Here is a 19,189-nt window from a genome sequence, read left to right as displayed (position 1 = left end):
TGATGCACCTTTAGAAAAACAGAAGCTTTTTGGTGCTAATGCACAAGATGTGTTGAAGTCCATTGAGGAAAAAGCTAAATCAGTACAGACAGTCAAAGATTTCCTCCAGGTTCAGCCTCCCAGATTCAGCAGGAATTGGCCTTCAAAGAATTGGTCCTTTCCAGACACTGACAAGTTTCAAAGGGGAAAAAACAGGCGTGGCCGAGGTTAGAGGGCAATACCGAGGCTCCTACAGGGGCCACCAGTGGCAACCACCAAATCAAAGAAGTGGCACAGGCAGCCCAGCTGCACCACAAGTACAACCACAATGACTTGACTTTCATACCGCCTACAAAGGCTCAAAGAGAAGCACCCTTGGGTGGAAAATTATCCTTATTCTCAAAAAACTGGCATATCTAAACCAAGGACAACTGGATTCTGGATTTAATAGACAAAGGTTACAGATTCCACTTCCATACTTTACCAATAAGACAAGGCATGCCAAACCTGCCACATCATCAAAGGGCAGAGGCACTCATTCAAGTTTCAAAGCTGTTAAACATAAATGCAATAGAAAAGGTTCCTCCACAGGAACAAGGCCAGGGATTTTATTCAAGACTGTTCCTTGTTCCAAGAAAGGAAAACAAATGGAGGCCTATACTGGACCTGTCTACTCTAAATACTTATCTCATTGTGCCAAAGTTCAAAATGCTGACGTTGCAGCAACTCCTTCCCATGCTGGGTAAGGGATCTTGGCTGGTCACTCTGGACCTCAAGGAAGCATACCTGCATGTCCCAATCAGACAAAGCTGCAGAAGATACCTCAGATTTCTTGCAGGGACAGAGAATTATCAATTCTCAGCATTGCTGTTTGGCTTATCTACTGCGCCCAGAGTGTTCACGAAATGCCTGGCATCAGTAGTGGCACACTGCAGACTCCAGGGGATTCAAATATACCCCTACCTGGATGACTGCCTCATACAAGCAGACAACAAACCTTGATTGCAGACTTGGACCATGTCATTCAATTACTACAGGCCTTGGGATACACAGTCAACATTCAGAAATCAAGACTCCTGCCATCCCAACAAATTATTTTCCTAGGAGCCAAGCTGGACACAAACACACAAATGGCTTATCTCACAGAGGAAAAACAACAGCAGTTACCAGAGTACTTCAAAGGCCTAGCAAAGTTCTCCCAGCTGACTGCAAGGAAAATCCTGCAGGCCCTGGGGTTCATGGCATCTTGCATTCTTCTGATACCTTTGGCAAGACTTCATATGAGAAAGCTGCAATGGTACTTTAAAAGCTTATGGTCCCAACACAGCCAAAGCCTAGAGGACGTAATCCCACTCATTCCATGTCTGCAAAGAGAATTTTTGTGGTGGGCTCAAGCAAGTCAGTTAAACAAAGGCATGTCTTTCAACAAACCTCAAGAAGGTCAAATGATTACAACAGACGCCTCAGACCATGGATGGGGGGCACACATGGAAGGCAGATGCATTCAAGGTCAATGGACACCAAGGGAAAGGCATCTGCACAAAAACCAAAAAGAGATGTTGGCAGTGATACATGCAATCGAGAATTTCGAAAAATCACTTCAACAAGGACATTTGCTAATAAGGACAGACAGCACCACTGTGATGTGGTACATAAACAAGCAGGGAGGCACTCATTCTTATCCCCTCTGCAGACTAACAATGATTCTCTGGGAAAAATCCCTAAGTCTGAAGATACATTTGCAATCCCAGTTTGTGCCAGGCAAGGACAATGTTCTGGCAGACGAGCTGAGCAGGAATTTCTTGGATCCACACGAATGGATGCTGCATCCTCACATTTTCTCTCAAATAACAAGGACATGGGGAAGACCGGACATAGATCTCTTTGCTTCTTACATGAATCATCACCTGGAAAAGTTCTGTACAAGGACCCACCATCATCTAGCCTGGAAAACGGATGCTCTCTCCTTCAGCTGGAATTCCCTACCAATTTATGCATTCCCTCCTCTACCACTGCTGACCAAGGTGATACTGAAGATCAAAGCAGAACAACCAACAGGCATTTTGATGGCTCCAGACTGGCCAAGGCAGCACTGGTACCCATTGCTGTTGAGCAGAACTCGGACCAAGCTGTGGCCTCTGCCCCTATGGCCTCTGCTTCTAACACAGCACAATTACAGGACTGTTCATCAAAACCTGAAAACATTGCATCTGACAGCCTGGAGGTTACCATAACTCCTTCCAATATCTCTCTTTCCAAAAAAGTTCAAGAGATCTTACTGGAAGCACGCAGACCTTCCACCAGAAAAACCTGTTCAGCCAAGTGGAAGAGATTCATCATCTGGAATGCTAACAGGGGTCAGGATACAACAGTCTTGAGTATACCTCAGATATTGGAATACTTGGCAGAAATGTTTCATACTGGTCTCTCATATTCTTCCATAAAGATTCATGCCTCAGCAATCTCAGCAAAATACAATTGTGATCCACCTGTGTTTTCACATCCTTTGCTAAGACGGTTCCTGAGAGGGATAAAGAATATCAAACCCCCCAGGAAACCGCCAGTACCTGCATGGGACTTCAATTTCGTCTTGGAAAAATTAACTCTTCCTCCCTTTGAACCAGCAGCAATTTCAGAAATGCAATTTCTCTCATGGAAAACGGTTTTCCTATTGGCTATCACTTCAGCAAGAAGAGTCTCGGAGATACAGGCACTCATGGCAGTACCTCCTTTTCTCATTTTTCATCGGGACAGAGTCTCTCTAAGAACCAATCCTTCATTCATGCCAAAAGTAATTTCCAGGGTGTCTCTAAATCAAGCCATTCACCTGCCTACTTTGTTCCCCAATCCTCAAAACAGGGGGGAAGCACTGCTGCATACTTTGGACATACACAGACAACTACGCTACTACTTGGACAGAACTAAGGCCACCAGAAAGTCTTACCAACTGTTTGTAGCCTATGCTGCTGGAGTACAAGGAAAAGCAATCTCCAAACAAACAATTTCCAAATGGATTGGACACTGCATCAGATTCTGCTATTCTTTTCATGGAAAAGGTGTGCCAGCCAATATTAGGCCACACTCCACCAGAGCTATAGCCACATCCACAGCTTTCCTAAGAGGAGTGGCTACAAAGGATATTCTAGAGGCTGTTACATGGAGCTCCATGCATACATTTACCAAGCACTACAACCTGCCTTTATACTCCAGATCCCGAGCAGGCTTTGCTTCGGCAGTCCTGCAGGGCATTTTAGCTACACCATCACTTAGTTCCAACCACCCCCAGATTGGCTATGGTATTCAACCCATATGTTATGACTGCAGTTGCATTCTTGAAGGACATAGTACAGTTTTGTACCTACCATAAATGTAGATGTCCGATAGATATGCAACTGTAGTCGGATTTTCCCACCCTCCTACCCCTCTGCAACCTTCTTTATGGGTCCACTACCCCTATTCCTATTAGCTGGGGGTACCTCCTGTGGTGCATCTGTTTATTACTGTTGTGCATGTCTGGAATTGTTTATCCATTCACCAAATTTAGCCTTCCTAGGAGGGCACCTGGCATCTGGGGCAAGAAACACTGAAGAAGATTGCGTCGGCCGATGCCTTTATACTCCAGCCGTTCTGACGTCGGAGAGGAGGCGACACCAGCCGACGCCGGACCCAGACTTTGGAATTCAGCCGACCGAGGGCTGCTTGAGGCAGGACAACCCATATGTTATGACTGCAGTTGCATATCTATCGGACATCTACATTTATGGTAGGTGCAAAACTGTACTTTATGCGCGGTCTGTGTTGTCAAAGTGACACCTTTTGACTGGCTCAAACCAACATAGCTTATCGGCTGTAATGCTTCTTCCTCTGCTACAGCATGGATAATTAGGCAGTCCTGCTGCTCCTCCTCCTCCCAATGTATTTGGAAAAGCAGTTAAAACAAGTCTTTGCCTTTAGTACAGTTTCCTTTAATGTCTCAGCCAGTGGTGGGTGATTCTGCAGTGGCCACTGCTGGCTCCTCAGACCTTGCGTATTTCCTTGAATTTCTCTGGTGTAGCCTAGCTGGCCACTAAGAAATTGGAGTCAGACTTGTCCTGCGCTGCTCTTCAGTGTCTGACATGGCTGTGGGAGAACCCTCTTTGTTGCAGGAGACCCCATTGGGAGCATCTTCTCAGTGGTCAAGGGAAGAGCCCTTTGCCTTGGAATAATATGTTACTCACATCCCAGTTTTCCTTTAGGGATGTCCATGGGGAAAAAGAATGGTAATTGTATGGAAAATGAGATGGGGTCTGTTTGTAAGAATGATGCCCTTACCGTAGGTATGAGTCTATTGCAGTCAGTCAGTCAGTCAGTTCTGGGTTATAAATATCTCCTTCAAATTATCAGTCCCCCACCTCTAAGGAAGAGGATGCTTTTTCAGATTCTGATAACAAAGATAGGGCTAGATCACCTAAGCATGCTGTAGCTCAAACTCTGATATATATATTTTTTAAGGTAGTGAGTCTGAAAATGTACAAATGTAGTCTTTCTCTTGAGATTAAAGGATGCGTTTTCTTGTTCCTCTGGAGTTAGGCAGATACTGTGATTTACTTACAACAAGAGGCCCTTAATACTGTACCCATTCCTCCCACTTTAGTAACATTGGAGGATGCTTTTAAAGCTGCATATAATGCTCCCTACTCCCAGTCGTTTGTTCCAAAAAAGGCAGACATGTCTTTATTCTCCTCGTGGAGCAGACCCTACTACTATCACTCCTGTGGCTTCTGCTGCTTGCACTCTCTTATCCACCCCCACTCTATTGCCTGATGATGGAGGGTAAGTGGGTGGACAGCTAAGGTAAGAAACTTTTTTTTTTTTTAATTTCTCCACTATATTTTAGAAACCTTAACAGGTCTGCATATCAAAGTTTTATATTAAGATATGCCAGTAGTTTGAGTGAGATTTCTGCTTTCTTGTTTCCAGAAGGGTAGGTCTTGTTTGAATCAGATGTTTTCTAACATGTCTCAGTTGTCTAAACATGCCTTAAAGTGTCTTATTACTGTTTGTAGGGCTTCTGCTTCAGCTATAGCCAAAAGATTTGCCTGGCTATGTAAGTTGTCAGATAAATTGGTCTGAAATTTTGAGCCCCCCCCCCCCCCCCAGTTACAAAGGATTTACAGTATGTGAGGCTTCTGCTGCACAGGTTCTCCAAGCAGTTGGATGTAAGAGGTAAATTTAATACAGGGAATATTTAGGATTTTTCAGGTCTCCAGGTTCTGCTGTTCAAACAATCTACTTTTAAAAGACAAAATAAGGAGAGACTTGTAATACTAGGCAAAGACTCAAGAAGAAATGGCAAGGGAAACAAATACCAACACAAAAGACAAGGAGTTTTCCAAACAAAAAAGTTAAGCACCAGCAACCATACTGGGAATCTGGTAAGCTTCCCTCCTGCCTCTGCACCTCTTCCCCTTTCACAAAATGTAAATGAATGCCCACATTTATCATCCAATAATTTCAGACAAATTGTAATGCTCCTGGATCACATTTAAAAACAGTGGGTAGTAGATTGAATCCACCGCCCTTTCATGGTAATCACCTGTTCAAACAGAATTCATCATAGCCCCCCCCCCAACTTAATTTTTGCCTCCAATCCCTCATTTGTCCTCTTTATTAACCCTATTTTGTCAGGGAATGCAAATGCTTCCATTGGCATACTCCTAAAATCCAAGCTTAATACAAAGAAAGTGTTCTGTGCAGTAAGGCTCACCAACAACAGTGATATTTTCTTACATTCTGCTTCTCTCTAGATTGTCATTGTTCTGTTAATGTCAAAATGTTTTGCTTCTCCTCCACAAAACTACACTGATCTGTATCCATCAGTTTTGACATCACTTTTGCCATTCTTTTAGCCATTATAGACATAAACGCATTACAATCTTGGTTTAAAATCAAAATGGGCCTATATGAAGCTGGATCTGATGGGTCTTTACTATCTTTCGGTACTGTAGCCAGAGATCGGTGGGAAGTGCCAGTTTCTCATTTTTTATTTTAGTTGTTGGCATTTGATATAAAATTAGATGCGTACCAAAACTTTCAGTTGAATGCACATGTTCCTGTGAAAAACAGGTCTGATGTTGTGCCCCTCTCCCTGTTAGATCTCGTTTGCCATGTAGAGACCAGGAAGTGTCAAGTCAGCTGTCAGCTAAGTACTATAAAAATTATTAAAACTCTTCCACAGGTTTTCTTTAATATCTCTCTCTTTTTCCTTTTCTCATTAGTCGCTAACTTTTATTCTTTTGAGCGCCCTTTTTGCCTTTTCCTACCAATTTGGTCTTTGTACCATCATAGAAAATAAAAACTGCTTCAGAAAGCAACCAGTAGTTTTAAAGTGCATAAAGCATTTTTCGTTTAAATCAAACTTTTTCAGATGCAAACATTCAAGGTAAAGGTTTTAGTTAAATAAAATACCAGGAAGTGCTTGAGTCTGTCCGCTCACATGCTGTGATGACATCAGCAACAATAGTTAACCCTTCCTGTTTTACACATTATGAAAAAGTACTGTTTAAAACTAAAACAATGTTGATATTCATGAACAAAGGACTATTGAAGCTATGGTTTTAAAACCAAAGTATGCTGATGGGTATACTTTAAACAACAAAAACAAATATATGAAATAATAAGGTTATCTATAAGGAATTACTACAAGATTTATTTTAAATAATTCTATTGTGCTAAAAAAAAGTTTTTATATATGTGTGTGTGTACATTAAATACTTCATCACTACAAAACTGAATCACATCCTATCACTAATGAATACTTATAATGTTGCATCTTTCGGATTTTCCCGGTTAGGGGTAGTCACAGCGGAACTCCGGTCCGCTAATGATTGGCAGTACATTTTCACATGCCGAGTTGCCAGCTCTGACGCACAACCTTCAACGAAGGTACGCCCATTCACGCATGTCTCTACACAGAAGACGCTTTAGCTGAGAATCGAACAGGACGTCTTACTGTGAGGCGACAATGCTACCGCAGCACCACCACTAATGGATACTTATAATAATGTAAGTAAATAGGCTGCTGAAATTCTAAATTACAAACTTTTTTTTTTATTAGAACATTTCATACTGCTTCATAGCTAATAGCCTAGCCCAGAAAAATAACTCTGCTGGCAGTTCGAGAAATAAATTTAGGCACCATTAACAGTGACTAAAATTTACCATGCAAGAAATTAACTTTAATACATAGTTTTAACTAACTATGATGACCATATTACTAAATCTATAGCATTCATACTATGCTGTGCCGTTCACTTAATTCCACAATATGGTATTGATTTTATAAAAAAATACACAATCTAACTATGACCTTAAGGAGAATTAAGGCTGAATGTCCTCTTATGTTTACTAACGTAAGTTACTGTTAGAGATGAATATTCATGATATTAATATAAAAATTATTTCTTTGTGTTACATAGCTAGAAGGGAGATTGTCCTCTAGTTCAACTTTTCATTTTAAGTAGACCTCTAATAGAGTACATGTCATTAATACTTGGGTAATAGTATGCATTGAGGTGAATTTTCCAGTAAAGTTCAAGTCTTGGGGAGATGGGACCACCCTAATGTCGTATTTGACTTGGTCAATAATCTTGAACTTAAATTTATGGCTTGGAAGTATTCCAGTATGTTTAGCCAATGCATTCTCAGTTTTCTTTTTGATAGCGTACTAGTGTTCGTGCTTACGCTCAGTCTTGCCTCTAAAATACTGGGCAAGACTGGCACTTCACTAAATATACTACCAATTTGGTATTACAATTGTATCTGTCCTTTAATCTTGAAGACATGGTCATTCACCTCAAATGCGTTTCCTACCTCAATGAATTTACAAAAGTTGCAGGCTTCACACTTAAACATCCCGGGGAAACTTCGCCAATTGTGGTCTACTAGACTTCCAAGAGGTTCTTAATATTGGACCCTCTCCTATATATAATTTTGGGTGAAGTACCTAATCTACTGTGTAAGGTCGGGTCACGTCTAAGCCATTCCCAGTTTTTTCGAACCAAGTTCTGTACAAGATGGCTGTACACATTAAAGGTGTTAACTAGGCTCAAGGTGAAATCATCTTCTGTGACTGGACTATCCACATTAAAGTCTAACCTGCACTTTTCTTTAGATATTGATGCTGGTACCCCTCCTGAACTCAAAATCGGGGCATAAAAGCCTGACCTTTTCTTACTCCGAACCTTCCCTGTAAGTGAGTCTATTGGATCACTGGGGTAGTCTCGAGCTAAAAACATGTTCTTTAGTAGTTCACATTCCAACTCCTCTATCCAAACTGATAATTCTAGCTGCCTTTACCAATTGGCCCTTAACGACTGAACATTTTTGATGGTAAGGGTGGCAGCTGGACTAATGGAGAAATGAGTGGAATAGGTACTTTTCCTGAAAATTCTAGACTAATATCTGTTTCTCCCCTTATCTTTTCTAAGATTAATATCAAAGTATGCTGTTTCATCACTATCAAAAGTGAGTGAATTTCAGGAAGGTTGTGGTATTAAAGTAATCCACTAATCTATTAGCTTCTACAAAATCCTCTTTCAGCATAATAAAAATGTCATCCAAGAACAGAGTATAAAACAAAATCAGGTTCTTGCATTCCTTCATATTGAATACAAAATTTGTTTCCCAGAATGCCGTTACTAGGTTTGCCAAACTGGCTCCATAAGGGGAACCCATGGAAACCCCAATTTTCTGCAAGTAAGAAGTCCTTCTCAAAAACAAAATGGTTATTTGATGGAACAATTTCTAGCAACTGAGATACAAGTGAAATTACTGAATCTGGAGCTCCTTTCTTCTTTAACATCTCCATAATCCATTCGATTCTTTCCAAGTGTGGGATGGATGTATAGAGGTCTTTTGCATCTGTCGTGAGAAAATTATAGTTCTTGCTGTATTAAAGGTCATTGTTTTTCTTTAAAAATGACCGTGAGTGTTTACAGACTTGACTCACTTGTCGGGTATCTTTTCAGAATAGCATCCACTACTTTTGCGCATCTTTCTCTATTTTTTCTCCCCTACCTTTTTGAAGTAAAAAAAAAAAAACTCTGTTTACAGTTCTTCTGTTTCCTTTTTCTGTTAGTTTGTGTGTTTACTTGTTTATAGTTACTCTATATTGGATAAAGTTTGTTCCACTATGTCTGAAAAGAAGGGAGCAGGATTCGAACAATGTGACCAATGCTGTCACAAAATGCCTTACTCTGACCTTGAGCTGTCATGTGTTTACTGCCTGGGTGTTCAGCATCTGTCTGTACAGCCGCTGTGGGAAATTTAAGTTTTTGGTTCTCACTGTAACCAAGAGGAAAATCGAATTTATACTCAAGGGTCTTCTAAAAACTCGTTTTTCAGAGGCTATTTTTGGGTCATAGGCCTCAAACCCCTCCTAAGAAAAATCAAAAAGTAAGGAGCCATATTCTGTACCTTTTTCTCATTGTACTGATAAGTCTTCAGAACCGAAGGCAAACATCCCAAAATTGGCACCAACCTCTGCACCTGGACCTCAGCCCCCTTCCACGGTGCTGTCCTCTGTTCCAGGATCTCATCTGTCCAGCTCAGTGCCGTTCTCAGTAACATTGTCTTCGACACCAGCCACGGTACCGATAATGACTACTGTACTGACCATGTCTCTAACTTCTCAGTCATCTTCATCATTTTCAGCACCAAAAGTAGCACTCCCAGCACTGGTCACCCCCATACATCTTGCTGGTCTTGAGACCATGGTGCCGATAAGGGAAACTGTTCCCCGGACCAGATGTTCCCCTACGGCAGGTCCATATTTTGGGCAACAATTAAGCCCTTTCTTAACGGCCTGACTCCGTCGGGGATATCTACCTGCTCCTCCAGGAGCCTCTCAGAATTTGATGTGGTGCGACTTGTGGATCAGCTTCTGACAGCCAGAGGAATCTCAACACGTTCCAGATCCTCCCTCTCAACTGAAGCTTGGGGTTTTCTCTACAGACCCCTGCAGACTCTCCTCCTTGTAGATAAAGTCCCGACACCGATGCCTATCCCGGTTCTGGAGCCGACCATTTGGCCATTGACTTATTTGGAGCTTGAGCCATCCTCTGGATCGTGACTGGGCTGCTGGCACCGTGACCCCTAACACTGCACCATTTTTGTTTTTTCCTATGGCGACATCTACTAAGGTTGCGGGAGTCTTGGCAGCACCAAGTCCTCTTGGGGCTCCTTCCCTGGGAGTGAGATCGTTGTTGCAGGATGTGAACCCGGTTCCGAGATTGTCCTTCTTGGTTTCGGGCTCCCATCCCTCTTTGGTGAGGTAAGCCTTCCAGGTGATGGAGAGGGCCCTTGCCTCTGTAGGCACACAGATGGTTTCCTTGGTGTCTGAGTACCTTGTATGTCCTCCCTCTAAACTGCAGCTGACGCAGTCCACCACATCGAGACACCAAGCACAAGAGCCTCAAGGTACCCTACTGCAGGGTATCCTCTCTTCTGAGTCGTCGTCCGATGTCCCCGCTGAGGAAGTACCACGGAAAAGATTGTGCAAGAAGCAGCACATGGACTCCCCCGAAGAGTCCCTTACTGAAGATATGGACTACAATGAAGGGGAGGGGCCCCACGGTCGCCCCCTGAGGATGTCTCCTTCGGAGACGTACTGGAAAGTTTAAAACGGGAGGCTGGAAGCCCACCAGCACCCCTCTGAGGAGTCCATATTCTTGCAAGCTTTTCGTGCTCGACCCTCTACTTCTTGGGTGACCCCGCCTGTAGACTAACTAGTCCAGCTCGTGCAGCGCACATGGGAGAGTTCTGGTACTGTTAAACCAATCCCCTGGAGACCAGACAGTTTCGTCCCCACCAGAAGGAAGTCCACACTGGTCCAAAGGTCTACCTATAGATGCTGTGATGGCGGCGGTCACTAAAGAGCTTGCTGAGGAAAGCCATACTGTCCACCCCCTTGAACAGTCTCGGGCAATGGACAGGTTAGGGTAGCGAGTGTTTGCATCATCGGCCTTTGTCATTCAGTCCTTGAATTACTTGGCACATTTTACAAGGCTCAAGCGAGACTTTATCTCAGAACTCTTGGGAACCTCAGCAGGAGCAGTCTCTGACAAGGTAAGTGACAAAGTTGCCTCACACCTACAACCCTGGAGTCCATATCTAACTCATCCATGCGGTTGATGTCTCACTCTACCAAAGGGGCAGCCAGAGCACTGGATTCAGGTGATGTTCTTCGTGTTTCACTGTTGCAGTCCTCGCATATGGGTTATCTGGCTCCCGGTAGCCCTCAGGCGGCCCAAATGCCTGAGTCTTTGGTATATGACGTCTGCTGCTGCCGGTTGTAAAACTGATGTCAGTACGTCGGGTATAAAGGGGGGTAGCTGATGCCATTTCTTAAGTCTTTCTTGCCACAGAGCCCGAAGCAGATGCAATTCGCACTAGTGCCGGTCCGCAGTTTACCTTTGTTTCGCTTTCAGACTACCAAGTTGAAGACTCCCTCGGATAAGTACCCCGTTGGGGATACTTTTTTTTTTTTTTTTTTTTTTTAATGAATGTCAGATAAAGTTAATAACTGTCTTGCCTGTGGAAAACAGATTCCGCACCGTGATTTCCATTCTTATTGTATAACTTGTTTGGGCCTTGAGTACGACGTCCCTAACTGCGATCTCTGCGCTTCCTTTAACCCGTGTACCATATGCCGTAGAGCTAAGATTTTATATAAGCATTTTGGAGTCTGGCCTGAGTTCGTCGGTATGGCGTCTTCTGGTCTCCCAACTTCGGATATACCTAGGAAATGCAAAGACAAGGACCGCGACAGGCCTAGGGTTAAATCTACTGATGGTGCACTGGTGAAATTGGTCATCAGCACAGCGGTGGTCAGGTGCTTTCGCAGTCCCTGCAGTCTGCAGATTTTCAGCTGCAAGCCTCTGCTAAGAGCTTTACGGAGTCCTCAATGCCGCTGTTTCGTCTTCAGACCCTCCGCCTGTCGCCGCTTCAGATGGGTCCAGAGCCACTTTGCAGGCACTGGCTTCTGACGCATCTTCTTTTTTTGACCATGAGACCAGAACCAGACAGACTACCTTAATTCAGACTTCTGCAGTTGCTAGATCTCCCGAGTCCTTCCGGATTGCTAGTAAACCTTCCAGCCGCAAATCTACTGTCAAGTAGGGGTCTGCCTCCCCTCCTGTACCTCAGTCCCAGTTGGTAAAGATGGCTGGTGATCTTCTTTCCCTGATTAGGGGCTCTCATCACCCCCTTCAAAGAGGACTAGGGAATTTTCTCCTGATGTTTTGTGTCTCAGATTTTGAGATGTCCAGTATGTGTGCTGGTGAAGAAGGAAATTCTCAACTTTTTTCTGGCTTTGAGGATTCTGATGCTGAGGGCTCTATCCCATCTGCCTCCCCTCCAGAAGCTTTTTCCTTTGGGGATACTTTGAACACTCTTGGGGAACATTTTAAATGGGAATGTCAGGATTTTCCACAGTCTAGGAAAAGAATCGGGGAATTTCTAGATTTGCCACAGCATAAGCCTCTGGCTATACCTCCAGTTTTGGAAGTTGTGGATGATGTTTTCATGGAAAATTCTTTTAACTCCTAATTCTGTTCCTCCTGACCCCAGAAAACCAGATGGGTATTACAGGTTTCCTGAATCTCATCAATTCCTTTTTAAAAACCCTTCTGCTGATTTCTCAAGGCCCCAAGGGTGTTAAGGCTACTATTGCTAAAAACCATGTGCCTTCTGATAAGGAATCTAGGGCCTTGGACAGGTGGGGTAAAAAAAGTCTATCTCTGCAACTCTTGCCATTGCATCCGTGAATTGTCTTTTTCACATGCTTAAGTATTAGCAGCATACTTTTGGGTGCTATTAAGGCTAAACTTGGAGATATTCCTTCAATGATGGAGAACAAAGATTTACAAGACTTACTGAATTCTGCCACTTTTTAGTTAATAAGCATTCACTTCATTGTGGTTTTGACACATTGGAGGCTTCCTGCAGAGCAGCAGCCACTGGTTCTGTAATTAGAAGGCATGCTTGGCTCAGGGTGTAGCCTCTTTCTGAACCAGTTAAATCTAAATTGCTGGATGTTCCTTTGCACAAGGACAATATTTTTGGTAATAAGCCTGAGGAGGTACTAAAGAAGTTGGAGGATAAGGCAAAGTCTTTGCAAGCTGTAAAATATTAACTTCAGGTTCAGCCTCTGTTTAGTAGGCATTATCTTTCCAAGAATTGGTCTTTCCCTGATCCTGGCAAGCAGGGTAGCTGTAGGCCTAGGGATTTCAGATCTTCCAGAGGGCAGGCTTCTGCCCATCACAGGGCTAAACAATGGCATTCTTCTGCTAAATCAGGGAGTTCTAAGCCAGCTTCCCAAGGCAAACATTCTCAATGACTCCTTCTTCCTTGTGCCTACCTCTGCGGATCCTGGGTTTCCTTTGGGGGGAAGGTTAGCCAGGTTCACAAGAGGTATGGTCTACCATCAGACACATGGGTGCTCCGTATAGTAAACAAAGGTTACAAGTTTTACTTTCACACCTTCCCTGTTTTACAGGGATACCTAGACATACCCAGAACTCTCAGGGCAGAGGTACAAACTCACATTTCTTCTCTGACTATGGGCCTATAGAGCCAGTTCCTACAAATCAGGCAGACCTAGGTTTTTATTCGAGGCTTTTTCTGGTACCCAAGAAAGGGGGCACCTGGTGCCCTATTCTGGATCTGTCCATTCTAAACAGTTTTCCGGTGATTCCCAAATTCAAGATGCTCACCCTTCAGTTACTATCAATGCTGGACAAGGATTCATGGCTGGTAACTTTGGATCTCAAGGAGGCTAATCTGCACATCCCCATAAGGGAAAGTTGCAGACTGTTCCTTCGCTTCAGGGCTGGGGCACAACACTTTCAATTCTCTGCATTGCCCTTTGGTTTATCTACTGCTCCCAGAGTTTTTACGAAATGCCTGGCTCCAGCCTTTGCTTTTTGCAGGCAGAGAAACATTCAAATTTATCCTTACCTGGACGACTGTCTCATTCAAGCAAACTCCCCAGAACAACTAGAAAAGGATTTGGATTTTGTGAAGAACATTCTCCCCTCTTTGGGTTACACTCTCAATGACAAGAAGTCAAAGTTGGTTCCTTCAAGGGAGAGTGTTTGTTTTCCTGGGAGCGAGTCTGAATACAACCACCCAGATGGGTATTGCTCCCTCAACAGAAGCAAGATCTTTCCGCTAACTTCATGGACTTGGCAAGCATGACCCAGCTCTCTGCAAGGCAATTCCTGCAAGCACTGGGGTTCGTGGCTTCATGTATTTTGATGATGCAATATGCAAGGCTGCATATGAGAACTTCAATGGTACCTCAAGAGTCTTTGGTGTCTGCACACACAGGACTTAGACTTGATTCCTCCCCTTATTCCCTGTCTACAAATGGAGTTCCTCTGGTGGGCGATGGCCTGTTCTCGGAACAAAGGTCTGCCTTTCCGCCCACCTCCTGCCCAGCCAGACTCTCACCACAGACGCCTCAGATGTTGCATGGTGGGCTCATCTGGAGGGCAGGAGCATACAGGGGACTTGGAGCACCCAGCAGATTCATCTGCACATAAACTTAAAAGAATTGATGGCAGTGCAGCAGGCCTTGCTGGCTTTCAAGGACCGACTCTGCTGATCAGGACAGACAATACCACAGTCATGTGGTACATCAACAAGCAAGGAGGGACTCGCTCTTCCCCCTTGTGCAGGCAAAGCATGAGACTATGGTCCATAGCAGCATCCATGGGCTTACATCTAATAGCCCAGTATCTTCCAGGGAGGCTGAACTCCTTGGTGGATCATTTGAGCAGACATGTTCTCCATCCTCACGAGGGGCAACTGAACAGGGACAATTTCCATCACATCACTCCTCATTGGGGCACCCCACAAGTTGATCTTTTCTCACACCAATAATCTCCTTTCAACCTTCTGCACCAGGAAGTTTCACAACAAAGCTTGGAGGGTGGATGCGTTGTCCTTCCCATGGACACCTCTCTGTTTGTGCATTCCCTCTGCCTCTTCTTCCCAGAGTGCTGCTAAAGATAAGGGGTGAAAAACCAAAGGCTGTTTTGATAGCTCCAGATTGGCTCAGGCAGCATTGGTCTCCCCTCCTTTGCAGTCTTTCCCAGCCTTGGCGTCTTCCCCTTGTACCAGATCTGTTGGTTCAGTGGGGGGGGGGGGGGTGGAGTTCCTTCATCTTCAAACTCTGTATTTAACTGCCTGGCTAATGATTTAAATCTTTCCCAACTGGTGGTTGAAGTTCGTGAGGCCAGGAGGCCTAGCACAAGAAAATCCTGTGCAGGTAAATGGAAGAGATTTTACTATTGGATGCTGGCTAAAGGAGAAGACTCTTCACATCCTTCTCTTTCACTCATTCTGGACTACCTAGCGGGATTGCTTAATGATGGGCTTTCCTTTTCTTCAATCAAAATTCACGCTTCAGCAATTTCGGCTCATTGTTCTTTTGAGCAACCCAGTTTTTTCTCACCCCTTAATGAAGCAGTTCCTGAGGGGAGCTAGTAGTCGTAGACCTCCCAGAAGAACTCCTACTCCTGCTTGGGAATCTTAATTTTGTCCTGGAGAAACTTACTCTGCCTCCCTTTGAACCAGCTGCCTCTGCAGATTTGAAGTTTCTATCCTGGAAGACTGCTTTCCTTTTAGCTATTACTTCAGCTAGAAGGGTATCGGAGCTGCAAGCCTTAATGGCAGTAGAACCTTTCATTTTTTTTCACTTGGATCGGGTTTCTCTGAGAACCAATCCCTCCTTTATGCCTAAAGTAGTTTCCAGTTTAACCCTTAACCAGTCTATTCACCTGCCTACTTTTTTCAACAATCCCCAAAATAAAGGGGAAAGGATTCTACACACACTCTCTTGATGTGCATAGACAGCTGAGATTTACTTAGGACTAAATCCTTTTGAAAATTTCAACAGTTATTGGTTAGTTTTGCTCCTGGGGCTCAGGGTAATGCTATTTCAAAACAAGCCATCTCCATATGGATTGCTCATTGTATTCACGTTTTGTTACTGCAGCATGGGAAAGTTCCCCCTCAGGGTATTAGGACCCATTCTACTAGAGCAGCCTCTACCTCTGTAGCCTTTCTGAGAGATGTGCCTACTAAGGACATTTTAGAAGCAGCTACTTGGTCTTCTGTCCATACTTTCACAAAGCGTTAGTCTACTTTTGTTTTCTCAATCCAGGGCTGGTTTTGCTTCTGCAGTTTCGGGGCCTCCTTACCAACCCTTAATCTGTGATCCTTCCTCCCCCCTTTTGTCTTCTTACTGGGCTTTGGGAATCAACCCATATGTGAAGACTGCAACAGTGAAACGCTAACATAGTACAGTTGTGTACACTTAACATAAATATAGATGTTAGAGTGTATTCACTGTTGCAGTCCTGGTTTCCCGCCCTCCATTTCCCCCCTTTTTTTCCTAAGGCACAGACTACAGATGTTTGTTTTTTGTATGATGTGTCCAGGGTGCTACCATTCCTGGGTTAGCCTTATTTTGGGGGCTCCTGACAGTTAAGGCAAGAAAATCTGAGGAAATTGCATTGGCTGCCTCCCTTTATACCTGACGTACTGACATCAGTTTTACAACCGGCAGCAGCCGATGTCATATACCAAGGACTCTGGTATTTGGGCAGACTGAGGGCTACCAGGAGCCGGATAACCCATATGTGAGGACTGCAACAGTGAATACACTCTCTAACATCTACATTTATGGTAAGTGTACACAACTGTACTTTGTCATGAGACGTCATGCCTGGATGCGCCTTTGTGAATTTTGCAGATCCTTTTAAGTCTCGCCTTTTCTCAACGCTCCAGTGAAAACATATTCTCTCTTTGGCCCAAAAGGAAAAGGCACATTAGCCAGGTGTGAAAAGGACGGCAAGATCCTGTCTGCTGTGGTTGTGCGATGTTCATGTTTCACTGTTGCAGTCATTACATTTGGGTAATCTGCTGGCAGATTTCCCTCAGTCGGCCTGAATAACAAAGTCTTGGGTCCTGCGTTGGTTGCTGTCTCCTCTTCCTTGACGTCAGGTGTATAAAACATGCAGCCGATGCAATTTTCTTCAGTCTTTCTTGCCGCGTGGTGCCCGAAGCAGAAGCAGTTCGCAAATGCCAGTCGGCAGACTGCTGAAATTTTCGCATTCGAGTTTCCGAACCAAAGTCTTCAACTAAAGCCAAGTACCCCGTTGGGGAAACTTTTTTTTTTTTTTTTTTTTTCCTTGCTCCTTACGGATGTCAGTAAAAGTTAATAATTGCATTACTTGTGGGAAGCAAATACCTTCATAAGGATTTTCATTTGTACTGTATTCCTTGCCTAGGCCCAGATCAGAACGTGCCTTTGGTTTTGTGCTAGATTTAACCAACTCACTACTAAACATTGGTATATTTCTGCTTCAAAATATTTTGGATCCAGATTTAATTACCCTGAAATGTCGTCTGTTAGCAATCCGACTACCGGAGTTCACAAAAAAACGCAAAGAAAAAGACAGACCGTCTAGGTCCAAAACGACGAAGCTTCTAAGCCAGTCGCTGGTTTGCCGGTACCCAGTGAGGTGCTTTCGCAGCCCCTGATACCCGCTACTTTGAGTCGCAGGCCTCTACCGAGACCCATGCGGAGTCCGGCATGCTGTGAGATTCTCGGAGTATTGAACCCGCGGATGTCTCTCACTTGGATGTGTCTGGAGCCACTGAGCAGGCATCTGCTTCTGAAGGTGTTTTCAGGCCTCAACATTTTTATATAAAACTGACGCCAGCTTTAAAAAGATCAAAAGCATCTTCTAAGTCTAAAAAACCGACACATGAGCCACGTGCTCAGGCCTCTATGCCTAAAATCAGATAAAATAGCTGAGGACTTAATTACCTTGATCAGGGGTTCCCAACCCCCCTGCTAAGAGGCCTAGGCAAGACACTGATTATGAATCTTCAGATCAGGTTTGTTTTTCTTCTGATTCCTCTTCTGATCAGGAATTTTCTATACCACCCTATGAGGATTCAGAAGCAGAAGAATCTATCCCGTCTGCATCTCCTCCTGAGGATTATTCTTTTGGAACATTTTCATTGGGAGAGTCTAGATTTCTCTGAATCTAAAAAGAGGCTTTGGGATTTCCTTCTTCCCCAGCATAGGCCTTTGGCTATACCTCCTGTGTTAGACATTGTTTGTGTTTTCGGAATCGAGCATGGCTCCCGATTCCCTACCTCCTGCTCCTAGTAAGCCAAAAGGATATTGCAGGGTCCCTGACTCCCACAAATTTCTATTCAAAAATCCTGCTGCTGATCCTGAAACTATCTCACAGGGTCCCAAAGGTGTAAAGGCCTCTACAGCCAAAAATCCTACCCCCTCTGATAGAGACTCCAGGGCGCTGGATAGATGGGAAAAGGTTTGTGTCTGCAACCTTGGTAATTAGGGCCTTAAACTGCCAGTTTCATGTGCTAAAATATCAATGGCATGTTATGGGGCTTATTGAAACAGAAAATTATGTTGATTTCTGATTGTGTGGAAAATAAAGAATTGCAGGAATTATTGCATGCAGCAGAACAGGTTGGAAAGCATACTTTGCAATGTGGTTTTGATTCTTTGGAGGCCTCCTGCAGGGCCGCAGTTACTGGATCTGTGATTAGAAGGCATGCCTGGCTCAAGGAACAAAATCTGCCTGATCATGTTAAAGCTAAACTCTTGGATGCCCCTTTGCAGCATGATACTGTGTTTGGTAATAAGGCAGAAGAGGTTTTAAAGAAAATGGAAGACCAGGCTAAATCTATGCAAACTGTAAAAGATTTCTTAGAAGTGCAGCCACCCAGATTGAGTAGGCACTGGCCTACTAAAAATTGGTCCTTTCCTGTGTCCAGCAGAGCCCCTCAAGGCAAATCCAGGCGCTCAAAAGGCTCTATATACCAATCACAGGGTTCTTACAGGTCAAAGCAATGAGGTGCCTCCACCTCCAAATCTGGAGGAAACTAAGCACAATCCTACAGTAAGCAGTCTCCATGACTTTCCTCTGCCATCAACAAGCACTTACCTTTTGGCAGCCCCCATGGGGGGAAAGTTAGCCCTTCGTGCTGAAAATTGGCAGTTAATTACCCAGGACAAGTGGGTATTAAACATATTCTCCCAAGGGTACAGATTTTATTTCCATACTTTGCCGATTCCAAATGGTTGGTCAGATCTGCCACAAAATCAATGGGCAGAGGC

At 43.9% G+C, this 19,189-nt stretch overlaps 1 protein-coding gene across 1 annotated transcript in view; it reads left to right on the top strand.

Annotated features, from left to right (window-relative positions):
* The window catches only part of TMBIM6 (transmembrane BAX inhibitor motif containing 6), a 381,522-nt gene that overhangs the window by 120,285 nt on the left and 242,048 nt on the right, over window positions 1-19,189 (top strand). The gene's annotated exons all lie outside the window — the stretch shown is intronic.

Source organism: Protopterus annectens, chromosome 9.part0, assembly GCF_019279795.1.
Source record: "Protopterus annectens isolate FY-2018-M chromosome 9.part0, PAN1.0, whole genome shotgun sequence".
Taxonomy (NCBI): Eukaryota; Metazoa; Chordata; order Ceratodontiformes; family Protopteridae; genus Protopterus; species Protopterus annectens.
The sequence above is the reverse complement of the archived record's forward strand: the minus strand, read 5'-3'. Positions and strand labels throughout refer to the sequence as shown.